This window comes from Dendrobates tinctorius, unplaced genomic scaffold, assembly GCF_039654945.1.
Source record: "Dendrobates tinctorius isolate UK_male_01 unplaced genomic scaffold, ASM3965494v1 ptg000019l, whole genome shotgun sequence".
Taxonomy (NCBI): Eukaryota; Metazoa; Chordata; class Amphibia; order Anura; family Dendrobatidae; genus Dendrobates; species Dendrobates tinctorius.
The window spans coordinates 34,433,523-34,455,427 of record NW_027361687.1 but is presented as its reverse complement, the minus strand read 5'-3'; positions in this window follow the sequence as shown (position 1 = coordinate 34,455,427).

The window sequence follows — 21,905 nt, the reverse complement described above, 5'->3', positions numbered from 1 at the left end:
ATGATAAATGGAGTTGGTTCACTACAATACCCAGAAAGGTTATCAAAATTAGGTCTATTTACTCTAGAAAAGAGAAGACTTAGGCCTCTTTCACACATCAGGTTTTCGCCGTCAGGCGCGATCCGGCGCTTTTGACAGAAACCGGATCCGGCGAAATGCAAAGCCGGATCTGGTTTCCCCCCCATTGACTTGCATTTGCGCCGGATCGCGCCGGATGGCCATGCGTTTCATCCGGTTTTCGCCGGATCCGGCAATGTGTCGCAATGTGTCGCGATCCGGCGTCTGGAAAAAACGTCTACTGTAACGTTTTTTGTCTCCGACGAAAAAGCCGGACACGCCGGATCCGGCGCATCCGGCTTTTTCACACAATGAAAGCCTATGAGCGCCGCAATGCGCCGGATCCGGCGAAAGCCTGATCCGGCGGCCGGATCCGGTTTTTTGGTCTGAGCATGCTCAGTAGCTCTGCCCACAAGACATATATAAAAGCAAGACAGTGGGACCCACAGCCACACCCAACATGCCACCCAAGACAGCAACCAGGCGCAGGAGAAGGCAGGAGACATCTGCAGCAGCACCATCAGCACCACCCCAATTGGAGCAGCATGCTGAACAACGGGAGGGGAGACCAGCAGCAGATGAGAGACGGTAATTATCAAATCACCCATTCCTCCAAACTAGGGCTATTGAATATCAAGATATTCATTGGCCCTTTGTTTCTCTTTATTCAACAGCCGCCCAATAGATGCAGCAGCAGCAGCAATGGCAGCAGCTGGAACACCACCCACAGGCATGGAGTGTGGCCACCAGGAAGACAGCACATCATCTTCTGGGAGCCCTCCCTCGCATCGTCAGCGTTTGACAGTAAGTTTTTATTTCCAAAATCCATCTTCTCTGTAATATATGTCTATTCATGGCCTTTTATTTCAAAACAGGAATCACAAGATGAAGAGGAGCTCCCAGAAGAAGAAGGAAGGGGTGGACAGACACCTGGAGTGGACTCACAATTGGTAAGTTTTTTGCATCAAACGCAGAAACACAACATCACACTACACACAACACATAGAAAACAATGTTCTGCAGACCACACACAGCAAACAAATGCCTACCTCCAAAGACATAACTTTTTTTGTTTTCTTCTCTAGTCTTCCCAATCTGGTGCTTGGCCAAGAGGTCCTCGCAGTGCCTCCCAGGGTCGTCGGCGACAGCAACGCGGCGGTCACCAGCGTGTAAGTATAAATATTTTTGCTTTGTTTTTTTGCACTTTTTATTTCATTTCTTTTGTGGAGGCTAATTATGTTATTTTTGTCTTTTTCTTTAACAGCCTTCACAGCGTGCTCCCGACTCTGACGTTGAGGATGGAGGGATTGATGTGGACCGCCTCATCGATCTCGTCAGAGAAAGGGAGCCGCTCTGGAATATGGCTGACCGCCGCCACGCTGACCTGATCATTACCCGACGACTCTGGGAGGAAATCTGTTCGCTCCTTGTGGGCCGCTGGGAGGACCTCGATGTTCGGGCCCAGATTACAGAGCGTAAGTATATACAGTACCGGTTGCTTGATTTAAACCAGTGTTTCCCGAACTCCAGTCCTCGTGGTCCCCACGGATCATGTGTTCAGGATTTCTATTTACTATGGAAATCCTGAAAACATGACCCCTGGGGACCATGAGGACTGGAGTTTGGGAAACACTGATGTTGTATACTAACCACTCCTTTCTCGTTTCAGGGAACAGAATTGTGAATCGGTGGCGGTCTGTGAGAGATCGTTTCAAGAAGGAGTTCAATAAAGAGATGCGGGCCCCGAGTGGATTTGGAGGACGCAGGAGCAAGTACAAGTACGCAGAAGCCCTGTCGTTCCTCCGGGAAACAATGGTCACCAGAAGGTAAATATTACACACCACATGTGAAAAAAAATGTTAGATGTAAATTTTTTTTTCAGCCAGGGCCATATCATGTCAGTATTTTAATTGTTTTTTTTTCTCTATATTCCACAGCACGGTGAGCAGCACTCGGGAGCCGGCACGATTGGACCCTTCTGAGGCGATCCCTGAGGAGACCGGCACCGAGGGACACTTCGACCGCCCCGGTACATCTGCACCTTCCCAGCCTTCCAACACATTCGACCCATCTGTCCCATCCACCAGCACAGGAGCATCGTGGCCGCCTACATTACATGAAGCTGCTGGTGAGGAGATCGCTTTCCCTTTACCCCACCCTTCTGCCCCTGCCACCTCTAGTACACCTGCGGGTACTGGGCGGCAGCGGCAGAGGGGTCAGGAAAAGACTTATGCGCCAGAGTTCTTGCATCTGAATGCATCTTTCCAGAACTGTCTAAAAGTCTTGTCAGAGCAAATCTCCGCAGGCTATCAGCAGATCAACTCCAGCATTCTGGAGGTGAAGACACTTCTGCAAACCATGCATTCAGAAGCAAGATCTTCGCCAAACCACACCTTTTTCAGGTCTGTTGTGGAGCGCATGGAAACGCTCTCTCCTGCCCAGCAGATGCATGTAATGCATTCATGCCACGCTGCTCTCCAGCAAGTTACCTCCCAACCTCCTCCTCCTCCCACCACAGTAGTTCCTCCACCTGCACCCCCTCCAGCCACTTTCCATCCTCCCCCTCCTATTACATCTACACCCCCTCCAGCCACTTTCCATCCTCCCCCTCCTATTACATCTACACCCCCTCCAGCCACTTTCCATCCTCCCCCTCCTATTACATACCATCCACCTCCAGCCACTTTCCATCCTCCCCCTCCTATTACATACCATCCACCTCCCCAGCACCATCCACCTCCCCAGCACCATCCACCTCCCCAGCACCAGCAACCTCCCCAGCACCAGCAACCTCACCAGTACCAGCAACCTCCACAGTACCTGCAAACTCCCCAGTACCAGCAACCTCCCCAGTACCAGACATCTCCCCACTTCCAGCAACCTGCCCCGTACCAGACATCTCCCCACTTCCAGCAACCTGCCCCGTACCAGACATCTCCCCACTTCCAGCAACCTGCCCCGTACCAGACATCTCCCCACTTCCAGCAACCTGCCCCGTACCAAACTCCTTCCCCATACAACTTGCCATCAACATCATCTGCTCCTACAGTCCCTGCCCAACCCTCCACTCCACCACCCACCACCTCTTCTGCTTCCCACATGTCCACCCATTCTGTAGTTTTTTCCACACCTTCACCTCTAACTGTTCCTTCCCCACCACGATCCCAGTCCTCTCTCCACACTCCCAGTGTCGAAGTGTCCCGCAGCCCCTACAGCAGTATTTCCACCACACACTACACAGAATTATAATGTGTGTATTTAAATAAAAATGACCAGTTTTATGGTTTCAGTTTTATAGTTTCAAATTTTTATTAAACATGTTTATTAAAATTTTAAAAAAGTTTACTAAAAAAAACATTTTTCAATAAAAGTTAAATTATTTTACACTGGTTGTCTGTCATTTCTTTCTGCGGCGAAAAAGGTTAAATACAGGGTATTTAAAAGGTGAAATGGTATTCAAAACTAGGTATATAACTGTGGGTAAATTTTAGCTTTTTGCCACAGTTGTGTTCCTGGTTGTGTTTGAAGCAAAGTATTTCACCTAAAAAGTTGTGTTTATTGTTGGTGATTTCCTACCAATGTACACAACTTTTGTTAAAAGGTGAAATACTTTGCATAAAACACAACCAGGTACACACCTGTGGCCTAAAGCTAAAAATAGAGACCATGACAAGATAGCCAACTTTGGTTGGCAAAGGTATATACTGTTGGTACAGAAGGTACACAAGTTTGGTTAGGGCACAACTCTTTCACACTCTGTCATCCTGCCAGTGTACTCTGCCTTGAGGTGACATAAAGTATAGTGCAAAATTGTCCCTCATTACTGAAACCGTCACAGAACTTCTAGTGGTAATGTCATGGTAATCTTGCAAGGTGGTTTCTTCAGAGGTGTCCTCAATGGAAATGGGTTCCTTGCAGATAACAAAATTGTGGAGTACCACGCACGCTTTGATCACCTCGTCCACAGTTTCTGTCTTGAGGTTGATCGCAGTCAATAGGACCCGCCATTTGGCTGTCAGAATACCAAAGGTACATTCAACCATTCTTCTTGCTCTTGTGAGGCGGTAATTAAAAATGCGTTTTGGTCTTGTCAATCCTCTGCTAGAGTACGGTTTCAAAAGGTGTTCTGACAGCTGGAAGGCTTCATCCCCTACACAGACAAATGGCATAGGTGGACCAGATGTTTGCGGCAACGGTCTAGGTGGTGGGAACTGGAAGGTGTTTCCATACAGTTTACGCCTCATGGCAGACAGTTTGAAAACTTGAGAGTCATTGGAGCGGCCATAGGCCCCAATATCAACCGCAATAAATTTGTATTCCGCGTCAGCGATGGCCATGAGGACAATTGAAAAATATTTCTTGTAATTGAAATATTCCGATCCCGATCCAGCTGGCTTTACAATGCGGATATGTTTCCCGTCCACAGCGCCCAAGCAGTTTGGAAACTGACATATCTGTTGAAACTTGTCAGCAATTTCAATCCACCTCTCTGTTGTGGGCTCTGGTAAAAACTCTTCAGCTAAGGAGTCCCACAGTGCACGGCATGTGTACTTCACAATTCCAGATATGGTGGAAATCCCGAGTCTGTACTGGAAATGCAGTGACGAAAGGGATTCTCCAGTTGCAAGAAATCTGTGGGGAATTAACAAACAATAAATTAGTTTTAAATCACAGCATTACATACCAAAACTGACCTATAACACTTGGAGATACAAATTACCACCAACAAGATTGCAGTGAAAGTGTGCTCTGATGCGATCATATCCAATAAATGTGGCTTACCTTAAAGTCACCATCAGACGCTCTGCGGGTGAAACTGAGAAGCGGCAATAGGTGTCCGCTTTTCTTATGAGGTGTGCAATGCGCTCCACCAAGTAATCAAAATTCTCCATTTTCATCCTAACATATCCAAAAAATTTATCCGGGTTTCGTCGAAGGTCCATGCATAGTGTAGAATAGACCCCACGCGTCATTCTCTTGGCTGTGATGGGGTGGATCCACAAACGTCGTCTACGATGCCTGATGCGCTGCTGTCTCGCTCTCTCCTTCTCCAGAACAATCACCCTCAAACGATTTGCCTCCGCTGTAAAATCCGCCAAATTCTTCAAAATATTTCCAATGACAACATCCATCTTCGCCAGTAACTTGCTCTTCTCTCCAACCTGCACTTTCTCCTCTACAACCTGTCAAAGAAGGGCTGTAGGAACATGCTATATATAGTTTTCCAGTAGCCAATCCCGTTCGGAAGGCCACAAGGGTCAATTTTAAAAACCGGATCCGGCGTAATCCGTCGAAAAACGGATAGAAAAACGGATGAACCGGATGAGACGGATCCGGTTTTGTCTGTCAAGAAAAAGACGGATCCGGCAGAAAACCGGATCCGTCACATCCGGTTTTACTAAACATTTGCCGGATCCGGTGTTCCGGCACGACGCCGGATCGCGCCTGACGCCGAAAACCTGATGTGTGAAAGTAGCCTTAGGGGAGACCTAATATATATGTACAAGTATATCAGAGGGCAATACAGAGATCTCTCCAATGAACTGTTTGTACCAAGGACTGTGACAAGAACAAGGGGGCATTCTCTTCTTTTGGAGGAAAGACAATTTCTGCACCAGCATAGAAGAGGGTTCTTCACGGTAAGAGCAGTGAGGCTCTGGAATTCTCTTCCTGAGGAAGTGGTGATGGCCAACTCACTCAATGAATGTAAGAAAGGAATGGATGCTTTTCTTGTGAGTAACAGTATAGAAGGTTACGAATAACAGAATATTATAGGTAAATGGTTGACCCAGCTTAGGGGAAGGAATTTTTTTCCCTATGAAGAAAATTGGCTTCTACTCTGGGTTTTTTGCCTTCCCCAGGATCAACAATGCAGAACATCTGCACTAAAAATAGGCTTAACTAGATGGACGTAAGGTCTTCCTTCAGCCTTCAAAACTATGTTACTATGTTACAAACCTAATCTCAACTACGTCTGGGGTCCCCAATTATGTTATGCCTGGGAAGGGTTAATGTAGACATTTATCTTCTCAGGCTCTAGTGTGTGTGCAGCCTCTTTGGATGTACAAAATGGAGGACCAACCAAAAAAAAAAAACGTCGAGTCCCCCTATATTTTAGGGCCAGAAAGGCTAAGCAGACAGCTGCGGGTTAATATTTGTAGCATGGGAAGGGGTTAATACCCATGGACCCTTCCCTGGCTATGATTATCAGCCAACAGCTGTCTGCGTAGCCTTTCTGGCTATAAAAATAGGGGGATCCCCCCCAAAAAATGACGTGGGGTCCCCCTATATTTTAGGGCCAGAAAGGCTACGCAGACAGCTGCGGGCTAATATTCATAGTCTAGGAAGGGGCCATGGATATTGCCCCCCCCACCCCGGCTACAAATACCAGGCCGCAGCCGCCCCACAAATGGCGCATGTATAAGATGCACCAATTCCGGCACTTAGCCCCTCTCTTCCCACTCCTGTGCAGTGGTGGGATGTGGGGTAATAAAGGGGTTAATGCCACCTTTGATTGTAAGGTGACATTAACCCAATTAATAATGGAGAGGCGTCATTAAGACGCCGATCCATTATTAATGTAATAAATAAAATTTGAAATAAAACACTGACACCAAAAAATTTTTTTTAAATGAAATAAAAACACACACTTTTTGACAAAAATATTATTTTGCAGGCAATCCAGTGCGACGCCCTCGTTCTCCTAGAAAAAAGAAAAACAAACAAACCAAATTTATACCACCTGTTCCGACGCAGTCCATAAACGACGATCTGCCATGGAGAACGGTCACATCAGGAGATGTGACCGTTCTCCATGTCTGCAGAAACACACTGACAGGAGCTAAGCTCCTGCAGTGTGTTACTGCGCATGCGCAAGAGTTTACCAGAGTTCATTGACTCCGGTACTCTCGCTTTACAGCACTGCTGCTTGGGAAAGTTCACACGCAGCATAGTGCCATAAAGCGAGGTTCGGGAGCGCCCAAACACCGGGAAACTCCGCGATACAGTGCAGGAGCATCGCTCCTAGTACTGTATCGCCGAAGTACAGAAGAGATTGCCGCGGGACACTCGATTAGTGGATTTCTGCGGACAGGGAGTATTTTGGTGCTTTTTTATTTTTTATTTTTCCTAGGTGATCGAGGGCTTCGGGGATCAACATGTGCTGTATGTGGTGAGTATGTATTCTATGTTGTATGTCATGTATTGTATGTTACATGTATTGTATGTATTATGTATGTGTTTTTTTTTAACTTTACAATTGTGCTTGGTCACCGCAGGGACTACTCTCCCATCCTATAGCCGGATGGGAGCAGCAGTCCCATACGGCGACTGAGCCCAATTGTGGGCCTACCGTCGCATGGGGACTGACGCACACAGACTGACGCACACAGACTGACACACACAGACTGACGCACACAGACTGACGCACACAGACTGACGCACACAGACTGACACACACAGACTGACGCACACAGACTGACACACACAGACTGATGCACACAGACTGATGCACACATACATACATACATGCATAGATACCAAATCAATGAGACAGCCCACATCGATCCCCATGCGACGGTAGCCTTCCATGATGTTAAGATGGCGACTTCCTTCTTCTTCCCTACACTACACTCCGCCCACACACTTCCTCTTCCTCCTGACATCACTTCCTTCTGCTGCGTTTTTTCACCCCATTCCGCAGCAAAAACCGCAGATATTTTTATCTCTGCAGTTTTGCTGTGGAATTGCATGACTCAATGGAAGTCAATGGGTGCAGAAACGCTGCAGAACCACACAAAGAATTGACATGCTGCGGATTGTAACCCGCAGCAAAACCGCGTGGAAAAATCTGCAGCGTGTGCACTGCATTTTTTTATTTCCATAGGAAATAAAGGTACTGTACAACGCAGCAGAATCCGCAGCGTGCGCACATACCCTTATGTAAATTATTAGTAGACAGAAGCAGAACTTCACATTTATCCACAGTGAACCTCATCTGATGGCCGGATACATCAAGCCTCTACAAAGTAACATAAAGTGTCCTTTCTTAAATATATATTTATTCTTTTAGTCCAAAGCAGCAGTGCCAAAGAGGATTCTCTCCTACTGGGACAAAGGATGAGAGCAATTAGCTAAGATTAAGCCTTAGTTCTCCAGCCATACTAATCGCCACTGTCACTTATGTACTGAGATCAGATATCATTTCATCAACCAAGAAATGAAAACGTCATTTGACCATTTCTGGATATTGCAGCAGTTTCTTATCTCAGTGGCAGGGCCTTTATACTTTGCCGTTTTCCTCCAATAACAGATAATCAAAAAATATCTGGATCATCGTATTCAGGTCAGATCTAGCAGCTGAGTAATGTGAAATTAGGGCTGCTTTTCAAGGCGCGTTGGAAAGTATGTGAAATGTTTTTTGCATGTCATATGTGTTTTTGTCATATGTGTAAGAGAGGGACAGGACTGTAGTCGTGACCTGTATTACTATAACAGCTGTGTCCAGTCCTTCCCTTACATGAAACAATACTCTTCTCCTCGACATGCCTGGCATCTCCAGATTCAGCTTCATCCGGGCACTTCTCAGGCCATAATGGTCCCTCTTCTAGGCAACCCCCATCAATGGAGACACAGTCCGAGACAACTTTAACACTTTCTTTACTTAGGATTTCGCACGTTACATCCACAGTTGGTACATCATCACATTTGCTTGCTTACTCATCTTTCCCTTGCTCGCTGTCACTTCTGTGCAGTACACTCCCGGACCAGACCATCTTAGACTGCTTTCCAGTTCCTTCCTGGCCTGAAGCATGCAGCGTCCATTGTTAATGTGGGCTATAACGTGGCTGCCAAGCTGTCCGGGTCTATAGCCCATGTGGACACTTGGGTGCCCTGGCCCCATCTCACTAAACTGCTCTTCAGCACTAACCTTAACTCCCAGCAGGCTCTCGTACAATTAACCCTCTATGAACATCCTATCAGACCCCACTAGTATGCCCCCATTTAGTGGCCCGTAACATAATTACATCTACCAGGTCTAGGGGGAACTATGTACTAAGAGTGCCCTACTCTAATGTCCCAAGAAGGATACCCTTGCTTACCCTAACTATACACAGACAGCAAACACATATTATTATACAATACCCAATGGTAGCACGTACATGTGGCAATACCATTAGAAACTGGCAATAATACATATTTCTATGTAGCAGTACCGCAGACGTTAATCAGAAACATAATACAGCAATATATAAAATAGTAACATAGAAGGGACAACTCTGAGGAAGGAAACAAGAACACATAACATTTCACTTCCTTACGTATGGTGAACTGGCGGACATATCAGCAGGCACATCTGTGTGGTGGCCAGCAGACAGCCCAGTGGTTTACAAGGCTGATTTTACACTTACCGTATATTCCCTATTCGCTGAAATAAAAGTTTTCCAGGATTGCTTAATTTTTGTTTTAAGCCCGCTTTCTTGTGCTGGAGATCAACACGTATGACTGCCACCTCCCCATTATAACAAACATATAAAAAGTTATGGGGTGAAGAATACAGAATAGGACTATATAACTCCCAAGGTTAAACCACTAAGGAGCGTCAAAAATGTTGCTTGTCCAGTTTAAGTCTTTCCTTTGTACCCGCCTCATCTTTTACTTCTTTTTGTACACTCTGAGCTTGGCGTCCAGGTAAGACCTTCTTCTCTGTTGTATATACAAATGGGTCGCTTGTTTTTACCATGTATGCTATTACACCAATCAGGTCACAAACCCACAGAAAGATCCAACTTAGGCCAAGTTCACCCTGTTTTTTTTCCACGGTTGAAGCCAATACAGAAATAGACACCCTGTAGACAGGACAGGCGGAGCATATATTACCATACAGTAAGTCGTAACCCAGGGCGAACAAAGTGCGAACGAAGTTCTCCAACAACTCAAGAACAGAGAAAATCGCTATAGATTTAGTCTTGATTGTTTAACCATTGCACGCCTTGTGCAGAGATTCTCCTTACTAAAAATGGAGAAAACAGCAGCATAAAAAAATATTATTGTTAAGCCATGTGCACACATTGAGTATTTGGTGAGATTTTTACCCCAGTATTTGTAAACCAAAACCAAGAGTGGGTGAAAAATGCAGAAGTGGTGCAAATGTTTCTATTAGGGCTCATTCTCACTAGCGAGAGACTCAAATGATTCTCGTGCGAGTCTCTCGCATGAAAACCTGGCACTGCCATTGGCACTCGGACCGGAGCGTGCGGCTACATGTATTTCTATGTAGCCACACGCTCTGGTCCGAGTGCTAGTGGCAGTACCAGGTTTTCATGCGAGAGACTCGCACGAGAATCATTTGAGTCTCTCGCTAGTGAGTATGAGCCTTAATAGAAACATTTGCACCACTTCTGCATTTTTCACCCACTCCTGGTTTTGGCTTACAAATACTGGGGTAAAAAACTCACCAAATACTCAATGTGTGCATGTGGCCTTACCCTAAGCGCTGTGACTGCAGAACGTATGGGATACGGCTGCATAATACATAACCAAGAGTTAATTATTTTTATTATTTTTTATTATTTTCACCCTTGGCAAAGCTAAATTTTATTTTATTTTATTATTTTTTTTACTAAAGTCATTTTAGTTTTTATTTTGGTAAAAAGCTTCAGTTTTGCCATGATTTTTCCCATTTCTAATACCAAATACTATAAATATATTCATTCTATGGGTTGGGATGATCATGATCGTCAGATTTAGAGAATTTCTTAGGCCACACAGGCTGGTCACAGGAGCACCAGCGGCTGCAAAAAAAAAAAAAAAGAAATGCTGCAAGAAAAACTCTTCCAAAATACTTTAAAACCACGTCAAGGAAACATAAAACTCATCCAAAATCTCCAAGAAAACTATCTGACACTTGTCCAGCCTAGTTGACTCTTAATACTAGTCAGCTAGACCCAAAAAATCTCAGTGTGTAGATATACTAAATGTGATCATTTCATTTTCAGGAATTGTACTATTTTCAAGGACTGAGGAATAAGCTTCACAACCCCCAGGGATGGTAAGGATGCCGCTGCTTATACGTTATCACTGTATCTGGTGAATGCTGTACAATTTACATATAGGACATGGCTCCTATAGGGTTATACTGCCCTATAGCTGCTGTGTATTTTCCTCAATAGCGTCATTATATTAAAGAGTTTCTCCAGCGCCACTCACTTCTGCATTGTGAAGTGAGCAGCATGGCCGACCTTGTGCCTGTATATACATGCACCATAAAATGAACCCTTTGAGCAATAACGAGCCAATTAAACTATTCTTTATGACTAAGTGGATGAAAATGTTTACTACTGCTTAGCCGTGATGACAGGACATTCCAGTCAGCTTAGTGCAGGCTAGACTAGGACTAGACGAGAACACAGAGCCGACGGAGTGCCCTGATGTTATCCGTTGCCCCCAGCAGGCTCGGAATGACCCATAGGGGAACAGGGGAATTCCCGGTGGGCCCCTGTGCAAATCAGGGTCCCCAACCTTACTGTATGGACAGTACTTGTCATAATTCACTTGATTCACTCTGTTCAGAAAAAAGCAGCATCTCATCATTCATTAACCAAACTGCCCAATTTATTATTACATAAAAAGATAGGTAAATTTGTTAACCAGGGTCGTGTAATATTTTTATACAGGTGAAAAGTGGACTCCCCCCAAAGTCAATGTTACTGGTGGGCCCTTGGCACCCCAATCCGACACTGGCCCCCAACATGAGAATCCATGGGTTACGGTCCCCAGAATACCACTGTACATCTAAAAGGTGCTTTAGCAGCTCCGCTATGACTGCTATTTTGTTCCCTTATTTAATAAGTTTAACAGATACGGAGGACTTCCTAAATACCTTAGATGCAATTGGAATAAATAAAGAGTCCTGTATCCGGCTACTGATGGTTTTGCTATAAAAAGTTGTGGACTATTGAAAATACTCTATCAGGAGTCATACTCTAATTCTATAGTTGCTTACTCCCTCTAAGTTGACGGAGCTAAGGAAATCAATAAGTTGCACTGTTGATATGCCTATAACTTGTATTGTTCTCTACGGTTTATGACTGTGTGAATGTTCACTTTTTTTTCTCTGTTATGTTTAATAAGCAAAGATTGAACAATAAAAGGGGCTAGAGTGCTGCCCCTATCACCCCCATGGCAGCAGGGAGACTGATTAAGGCTCTTGTTATCATCATTTTTTAATCCCATGAATTTCCTTCATCTCTACTCGATACTAGAATATTGTAGGTTCGACTCCCACATATGTACTACAAAATAAAGTAAAATTAAAGAAAAAAATTTTCACGTGCCATAAAGTCATAATGACATACACATAATGTGTCTGCAAATCAGAATGTTATGCATCTGTCTAGACTCAGTAGGGCTTCACCACCTTCCCCTATGGCCACTGCTCTCTGCTGTGCTCCACGTTAGGTTTTGAAAGTGGCCTGACGTGCTCTTATGACATCATCTGCCAGTGTCTTTGTATTAAGACTCTGTAAGTGCCCCTGCATGGTTTCCCTTTGTCCTACATGCAGGGACGCTGGCATACTAACTGCTCCTGCCTTGTAGTGGTCCCCTTCTGCTGCCATGTCTGCTGCTTGTGCACACCGCATTTCTTGGTAGCGCGCCTAGTGTGCACGCACGTGCTCCCTCATTCTTAAAGAGGTGGCGTGTGCACATAGTAAAATGTCCCCAGCGAATGGTTGTGAGTCATTTAGTAAAAAACAGTAAGGTTGCACCATAATTTACCAAGAGTGATTACTCTAGAACATTGAAACTGCATTGCTGATTTAGAAAAAGGGAAATAAATGTAAAACACGTATATAACTTACCGGTAATGTGTTTTTACGAAACCCATGACAGCACCAATGAGAGAGGGGATCCACCCATCAAGGACAGGGAACTTTTAAAAGGGCGGATCCTCTCTCCGCATCAGTGGATTACAGAGCATGAGAGTGTAATAGTACGGACAGGAACGCGGGATGCCGTGACGGGACACAGGCAGAGCAAGGGTTAACAGGTTTATTTACAGGGGAATACTCCACGCAGGGAGGTTTAACAATATAAATGACAACGGATTTTGCAAGGTGAGGTACAACGGTACAGTTAACGGCAGTTCAGTAGCAAGCGTGTTAGGAAGTTCTAAATCCACAGCTCCGGTTGCGTACTCAATTGCGCTGACCGCGGCTGGCGCGATGTCCTTTCCAGTGGGGCCAAGTAGATGACAATACCCCGTCTTCTGGTGACAGTGATCGGTCTCCTGTACCTTCCACTGTCCCTAATCCATATACTGTAGTGGATGAACAACAGTAAGGGCCACAGTCCTGTAAGAGCCCAGAGTGGCTCTGCAAGTATACGGAGGCCAAGTCAAGTCACAAGTGTCTGGAGCAAGATTTACTAGCACAGTCAGGGTGTAGGTTATGGTCACGCTACCGGTCTCTTTCAGGCGGCACATGCACGGTATTCACGACCCTGAAGTGTCTGGCTCCTGGCTTTATGTCGGCCACCGGACACACACTGCCCATCTCTCTCTCTCTGGTCCCCATGGATGGCGGCGGGCGACAGCGATCGCTGTTCTGTGTGGGGCTGGTGCTCCCCAGACGGAGCACTTCTGTCTCTTGCTGCTGCAACATCCGGCTCAGCTCTGATCTTTGTGCAAGGCTCTGCTCTGCTGGCATGACTCTGCTCTCCAGGTGACGGGGGCTCCTTCTATATGGCCCGTTGCCACACCGGTACTCTCTGGTGGGGGAAGCAGAGCGCGCTGCTCACCGCTCTGCGCGCTGCTCCCCGCCGGCACCAGACTGCCCCGCTTCGTGCGCTTTTTCCTTTTATGCCTCTGCTGCTGCATGCCCTTTTCTGTCTCTCCCCGCCCTGCTCCGTCCCCAGGAAGGTCCTCATTGCTCAGGCTTCCCCCAGACAGCAGGGAAAGGTCTGCCCCACTCAGGCTTCCCCCGTGGGAACAAAGGATGCAGCCTTTCTAGTTCTGGACCTGGCATGCAGGTACCCGCGGTCCAGTCTATCTCCTTACATCAGGACCTCGGAGTTAGTGAACACACACATATATATATTCTAGCTGAAGAGCCCGGCATTGCCCGGGCATAGTAACTAACTACGGTTAGTAATAACAAATTATAATGATTATATCTATATATATATATATAAAGCTGAGTGTAGAGCCCCACCCACTCCACATAGCCACATTCACTATAATATCCCACATCATCCTGTGGTGCCCTACGTCTTTACCGCCACAAAAGGGTTAAATATGTACTGTTTTTCATGTGTTTTGTAAGCAATGGGAGTTATGCTAGAGACCACAACACACAAACACAATTTACCTCACACCCTTACTTCCCTGAAGCTTAGAGCTTTGCAAACACACCCTAACTGGGAGGGGGAGGAGTCGAGAGTTGTTGTTTTGAGTGGTGAAGAAGAAGGAAAGATGGAGAACACTCTTGGAAGCCAAGACATGCGCTCCCTCCAGGAGCAAAGCTAATAAGAATCAGGGAGTCAGCCCCTAGGCCATCCATGCTTTCAGAGCAGGGTGGTAAGCTGAGAGACTGTGTGAGTTTATACAACCTACAGTGGAGTGTTTTCCCCGGGAAGACTGCCGCAAACTAGGTTCAGTGAAGGATTGTGCCAGAAGGAACTCGAGCTTCACACAGGATCCAAGCTGCAAATTGCCAGAGGAGGAATACACAGTGAGTAGGGAATATACTGGAAGTTCTAAACTCAGGGAAGTCTTGGTCCCAGAAGGGATTAGAATAGCAGGAATCTTACACCGAGTCACAGCAGAGTGAAGGATAACTCCCATTCTGCAGAGCAGACTGTAACCTGGTGAGAGTAGTAATATCTCCTCTGAACTGCACCTGAACTACAGTAAATGATAAAGTGACTTTCCTTGTCTCCTGCCTTATTACTCCGTGCCTTCTACTTCCATCACAATCTCTGGGGGTAAGCCCTGGTTGGAGAGGGTTAACATCTGCACTGCCATCACCATCTACTCCCCCAGGGATCATCTGCAGTGCCGGCTATACTACAGTTGAACACTCCAACTGGCGTCACGAATCACTACATAAACTTTACCCCTAATCAATACTCCCCTTTTACATGACCGCCTGGGGCCACAGACCTGCTCACTGCCACTATGACACATCCCTTTAAGACGACTGGCCAGGTACCAAGTATCCCACGGCCTCTGGGGCCCGTTAATCCCGTCAGCCAGAGCTACCGGACTACTACCACTAATATCCCACATCATCCCGTCAGCCAGAGCCACTGGACAACTACCACTAATATCCCACATCATCCCGTCAGAGCCACCGGACTACTACTCCTAATATCCCACATCATCCCGTCAAAGCCACCGGACTACTACCCCTAATATCCCACATCATCCCGTCAGCCAGAGCCACCGGACAACTACCACTAATATCCCACATCATCCCGTCAGAGCCACCGGACTACTACTCCTAATATCCCACATCATCCCATCACAGCCGCCGGACTACTACCACTAATATCCCACATCATCCCATCAGAGCCACCGGACTACTACCCCTAAAATCCCACATCATCCAATGATCCCTTTACTAGAAGCCTGGTGAGATTCAGAGCGCTGAGGGATTTACCCTAACGTCCACACCGGAGATCCCATTAAGAGAGGCCGGGGGTCAGTACCAAAGCGCAGTTTGGATTTGCCCTCACTTCCATACTGGGTATCCCTTTAAGAGGGGCCTGGGATCAGAATCAGAGCACAGCGTGGAATTGCCCTAACTTCCATACCGGGGATCCCTTTAAGAAAGCCTGGGACAGAACCAGAGTGCTGATTGGATTTGCCCTGATTTGCATACCAATGATCCCTTACATAGAATCCTGGGGTCAGAATCAGAGCGCTGAGGGATTTGCCCCAACTTCCATACAGGAGATCCCTTTAAGAGAGCCTGGGGTCAGTACCAGAGCATTTGAAGGCAATTGCCCTGACTTCAATACCGGAGATCCCTTTAAGAGAGCCTGAGGTCAGAACCAGAACACTGAGTGGAATTGCCCTAACTTCCATACCGGGGATCCCTTTAAGAGAGGCCTGGGGTCAGAACCAAAGTGCTGGATGGATTTGCCCTGACTTCCATACCAATGATCCCTTTAATAGAAGCCTGGGGTCAGAATCAGAATGAATGTGCGTGCCAGGAGAGCGGCATATAGAGAGAGGGGGGCCATGTGTGTGCCAACAGGGCATCATATAGTGATAGTGGGGCCATGTGCTTGCCAGCAGGGGGGCATATAGTGACCGCGGGGGCCATGTGCGTGCCAGCAGGGGGGCAAATAGAGTGACCGGTGGGGCATATCCATGATGGGAGGGGGGGAGAGTGCAGGTTTGGTAACTATCCTGTACGCAGGATGCAGTGACAAGCAGGAGGCAGAACAAGGGTTAAACTCAAGTTTTATATATAGATATAGGTTAAAGGTGACAACGAGTTTTCCACGCAGGTAAGTAAAACACAAATACACAATCTCACACAGAATAAACAATACGGGTCGGGAGGTGACCGTTATGCAGCCCCGGTCTGGGCAGCTATGAACCCTTGGGGGCTAAACAGGGGAACAAACAACAGAGAGTCACTTATCGGTCTCTGACGTCTTGCAGAGTTGGTGTACGAGGAATGTCCTGGGGCGTCTCAGCCGACGTGTCCAGCCGAGGAAGCGTTGCCGGAGGGTCTGGAAGGCATTGCGCTCAGGTACAGCGGAGCGGAGGTGACCGCGGGTCCTGGCGAGGAGGCCGCAGCCGCGGTGTGCAACGGAGTGTAGGCGGTTGCGGTGTGGAGGCCGTAGATGCGTTGTGGGGTAGAGCGGAGGTGGCAGCGGGTCCCGGTGTGGAGGCCGCAGCCGCGGTGTGAGGAAGAGCGGAGGCAGCCATGGGTCCCGCTGACGGGGTCGATGGCGGCGGGCGTCCTGCCCACGGAGAAGCGTCGTCCCATGCACGGGGGGTGCTGCGCCTGAGGGTGCACCGTGGCCCACGTTCTGCAGCGGCGGGAAGAGGCTTCTGCTCCGGGCACGCAGTCAGGACCCTCCGCTCGGTCGGGTGCTGTCCCTTCTCTCTCTGAAGCTCTGACACGTCTGAGGGGCAAGGTCCGCTCGGCTTCTCCCTCCTATGGCTCGTCTCTCTTCCCGCCCAGTGTCACTCGTTTACCTGCACCGCTCGTCTTATAGTCGACCCGCCCCCTTTTTGCATGGTCAAAGGTCGGTCCTGGCCTGCAATCGTACCTCCCGGGAACACGGTTGACAGCCCTCTTAGTTCCAGCCCAGGAACACGGTCGGTCCTCTTTCCTGGACCCACTCCCATGTCAACCAACTCGGCGCGGCTTCAGCAGGAGCAGTGAATATTATATATGGCTAATGAGCGGGAGCACGTGACCTCCCGCTGTCTCTGCAGCCTGCAAGCAGCCCTCCCCAGCCCCCTGACATCACTCCAGAGCCCCCACCTCCTCTACAGCACAGCACACAGATTCGGATTATAAAAGGCACCCCCCACTTTCCCCCAAAATTTTTTTGGGAAAAGTGCGTCTTATAATCCGAAAAATACGGTATATATATTTATACAATTTTACTGACTATCAATTGCCCTCAACCCCACTTTAAGTGGAAAAACTATATACAATGACCCACCAACCAAAGGGTGAAGAATTAGTAATGGGAGGGTATATAATGGTGTTGTCACGGGTTTCGTAAAAACACATTACCGGTAAGTTTTATACGTGTTTTCCTATCACCCATGACAGCACCAACGAGAGAATTACTCTATCAGGGAGGGACCACAGCTTGTAGAACCCTTTTCCCAATTGTAAGATCAGAAGAGGCAGAAAGATCTAGTCTATAGTGACTATAGAAGGTGGAAGGTGACAACCATGTAGCTGCTTTACAGTTTTGCTGAATGGATACGTCTGCTCTTTCAGCCCAAGATGTTGCCATTGCCCTTGTAGAGTGAGCCCTCAGGTCATCTGGGACCGGTCTTCCTGCACCCACATAGGCCAACTTGTTAGCTTCCCTTATCCACCTGGATAGGGTACCCTTCGAAGCTCCTGTTCCCTTCCTAGTACCCTGGAAGGAGATAAACAGAGCCCTATCCTTCCTCCATGATTTTGTTGCCCGTAAGTAGTGAAGGAGGCACCTCCTGACATCTATGGTAAGGAATTTCTTTTCCCTATCATTCTTCAGGTTAGGACAGAAGGAAGGTAGGGATATCTCCTGCGACCTATGGAATCTAGACACTACCTTAGGCAGATAGGCAGGATTAGGTTTTAAGACTACCCTATCATCCATTACTATAGTAAAGGGAGGATCTGTTGAAAGGATCTGAATGTTGCTGATTCTCAGCGCCGATGTAAAGGCTACTAGGAGTATGGTTTGTAATGTAACTAGCTTTATGGATCCTTCAGCTAAAGGTTCAAAGGTGGGTTCGGTTAAAGCATTTAAGACCAAGTTCAATTCCCATGGAGGGACCCTGGTCATCAGGACTGGTCTGGATCTAGCGCAGGCCTTAATAAATCTTACCACCCACAATTACCTGCTAGGTTGTAATTATGTAGAGCCCCTAAGGCTGACACCTGAACTTTCAAGGTACTAAGAACCAGGCCCTGTTCCTGTCCCTTCTGAAGGAACTCCAGGACTTCTTTTAGGGGTACTTTTCCCTCTGCAGAACATACTTTAGATGACAAGAATTTTTCCAGGTCCTACCATAAATTTTTGTAGTGACTGGCTTTCTACTAGCAAGTAATGTAGAGATCAGGTTGGTAGAGAACCCCTTACCTTCTAGCACCGACCTTTCAAGTTCCAGGCTGTTAAGTGCAGCCCAGCTACCTGGGATCTCTGGAAGGACCCACGGTTCCGTGGCCGACATGTTCCTCAGCCAAAAGAACCAGGCTCAATTGGGGCAAAAGGGGGCTATGAGTATTACCCTCGCCCCTTCCTGACTGATCTTCCTGAGAACCGCTGGTATTAGATTGACTGGGGGAAAAGCATAGGCTGGGGAAAAACTTCATCTGATTTGGAAGGTGTCCACTGCATGGGGATTCTCTTTCGGATTCAGGGAACAGAACATCTTTACTTTGGTGTTCTGACGAGTGGCAAAAAGGTTGATCTCTAGGTCCCCCCACATGTCCAACAAATGCCTGAACACTGTTGTATTGAGGGACCATTCACCCGGCAGAAGTGGCCTGCGTCTCAGTCTGCTGTTACATTGTCCTTCCCCCTGATGTGGAGTGCGGATAGTGACAAGAAGTTCTTCTCCGCGACGTTGAAAATATATTTGGTCACATTCATTAGGGTCTGAGACTGTGTGCCCCCCTGATGATTTAGATATGCCACAGTAACCTGATTGTCTGACAATATCTTCACATGATGGTGTCGCAGGAACAGTTGGAGAGCCTGTAACGCATTCTCTACCCCGCCCGAAGCTCCAACATATTTGAGGAGGCTTCCCGTTCTGTTGTAGACCATGTCCCCTGAACTAAATGGTCGTACAGATGAACTCCCCACCCCCTGGGACTGGCGTCTGTAGTGACTACCCTGGTGATGTGAGGAAACCACGGGACCCCTCCCGAAGTGATTTTATGTTCAATCACCAGCTGAGTGAACGTACAACCAGATACCCCTGCAACATATGTTGGCTCTCTAAAATGAACCCCTGCAACTCCCTTGAGTGGATCTGAGCCCACTTCACTGCCGGTATACATGAGATCAGGGAGCCCAGGAGGGACATGGCACTTCTGAGGGTCATCATTGGATTTTTAATTGACCTGGAGACAAGACTGAACAGCTTTTCTTTCTTTTGTTCTGGCAGATGACATTCCTGCGGCAAGAGTCGAGCAACAGTCCCAAAAAGATCAGCATCTTTTTTGGCCGTACGCTTGACTTCTCCAGGTTCAAACACCACCCTAAGCTTTTTAAGATGGTGGCTATATCATCCACTTGATTGTTGTAGTAAGTGAAGGAACGGCCTCCTATCAGGAAATCGTCCAGATATGGGATGACTAGTCTGCTTCTTTCTCTGAGATGGGCCGTCACCTCCGCTACTAGTTTTGTGAAAACCCGAGGGGCCACTGCCAGGCCAAAGGGATGTGCTTTGTACTGGAGGTGTCTTACGATGCCTCTCATTGGTACCACCAGAGCTGCCACTAGGAATTTCAGGGCCCCATACTGGCAAAATTTTTGAGGCCCCCTTGAGACTCCACCCGGACTCCACCCCTTGAACTGTCCACAGCCCCACCGCTCTCTCTTGGAAAAACTCCACTTCTCACCAATCACACATTAACAGTTCCCATCACCAGATCACACATATGGGTCGACCTTCCAGGGCTGTGGGGTACTCGGTACCGGGCCGGTGTCAGTGGGATGTGTCACAGCAGTGGCGACCCGGTCCGTGGCCCTGGGCGCACAAGTAATGGGGGAATGGAAATGGTGGATTATAGTTAATGGAATAGTTTGTGACGCCACCTGTGGTGTCCGGCAAGTGAGATGTTAAGCTGACGCTGCATGCAGATCCACTGGGACTGATGGTATGGTGCAGCAAAGATGTAAAAGCTCCCCACAGGCGGAGCTGTAGTCCCAGGGCAGTGTAGATGTGGTTGGCACGGGGATGTAGCAGTGCCGGAAGGGTAGGAAGCAGACAAAGACACAGCAGGGTGCAATTTCTGTACCTTTACTTGATAAATGCAGTCCAGGATCCTGATTACAGATGGTACCGGAGCAGGCTAGCGTGGAAGCAGCTCAGTATTCTCTCTCAGCAGAAGGGCTGTGCAGTCTCCTTCCTAGCGCTTATTTGAATGAAGTACTCCTAGTACTGAGTTACACTGAAGTTCCTCCTAATTCTCTTCTACTAGCACTCCTCGTATGGCAGACAGCTGTAGCCGCTATTCCTCTCTTGGCTCACTCCGTGCTGTTGTGCCTCCGAGTCTTAGATGAGAGTAGGGCATTTACAGCCTCCTACTCCTCTGGTTTCTGGTGCAGGACCGTCAGTATCCATACAACCGTGGAGACCAGGCTCCAGTTCATGCGCTCTCACTGGGAGGGAGCTCTCTTTCCCCAGCTCAACCTCCAGCTTCTCTCCACACGTCTGCACACGTGGACCTACTCACACTAACTGACCACTCCTTCCTCCTGGCCCTCAGAGAGCACTCCTCCCCTCAATTCCGGTTCAGAGTCCCCCCTGCTGGCCTGGAGTGGAACTGTGTTGCATGTATAGGTTAACTGTGAGAGAGACCCTTCACTGCTTCCAAGCCTGGCATTACCCTCCCTGGAGGAAGGCAAAGCCACTGTGGTGGCCATACTCCTGGGGGCACCACATTCCCCCCTAGTGCAAGTCAGCACTCCTGGGCTGAACAAAACATGAAAACATATAAACAATTAGACAATGTGAACAATTATAATTGTACAAGATTTGCAAAAAGGGAAACATTTACAAAAACCAAGAGCTCAAAAATAGTCCTATGATGACAAGTCCAAGCATCAATGTCCATGGTCCATTCCTGGGCAAATGGTCAACTATATACAGATTGGTGACCACAGAAGTCCTGTGGTACAATGTCCATAAAACAAAACTGGCAAATTCAAAAGGTAACTCTTACAGATTACCTGTAGGCACAAAACTTGAGAACAGTTACATATATACACAATTTCAACATTTACATTAACTTTGCTATATACGATATCTGGTGGGTGGTATACCTTGTTTAGTACGGGTAGACCTGCGTAATGCTGGTGTAGTGGGTAATGTACTGGATACACTACTGGTGGTTCTATGTAACACAGGGATACTAGATTGTCTG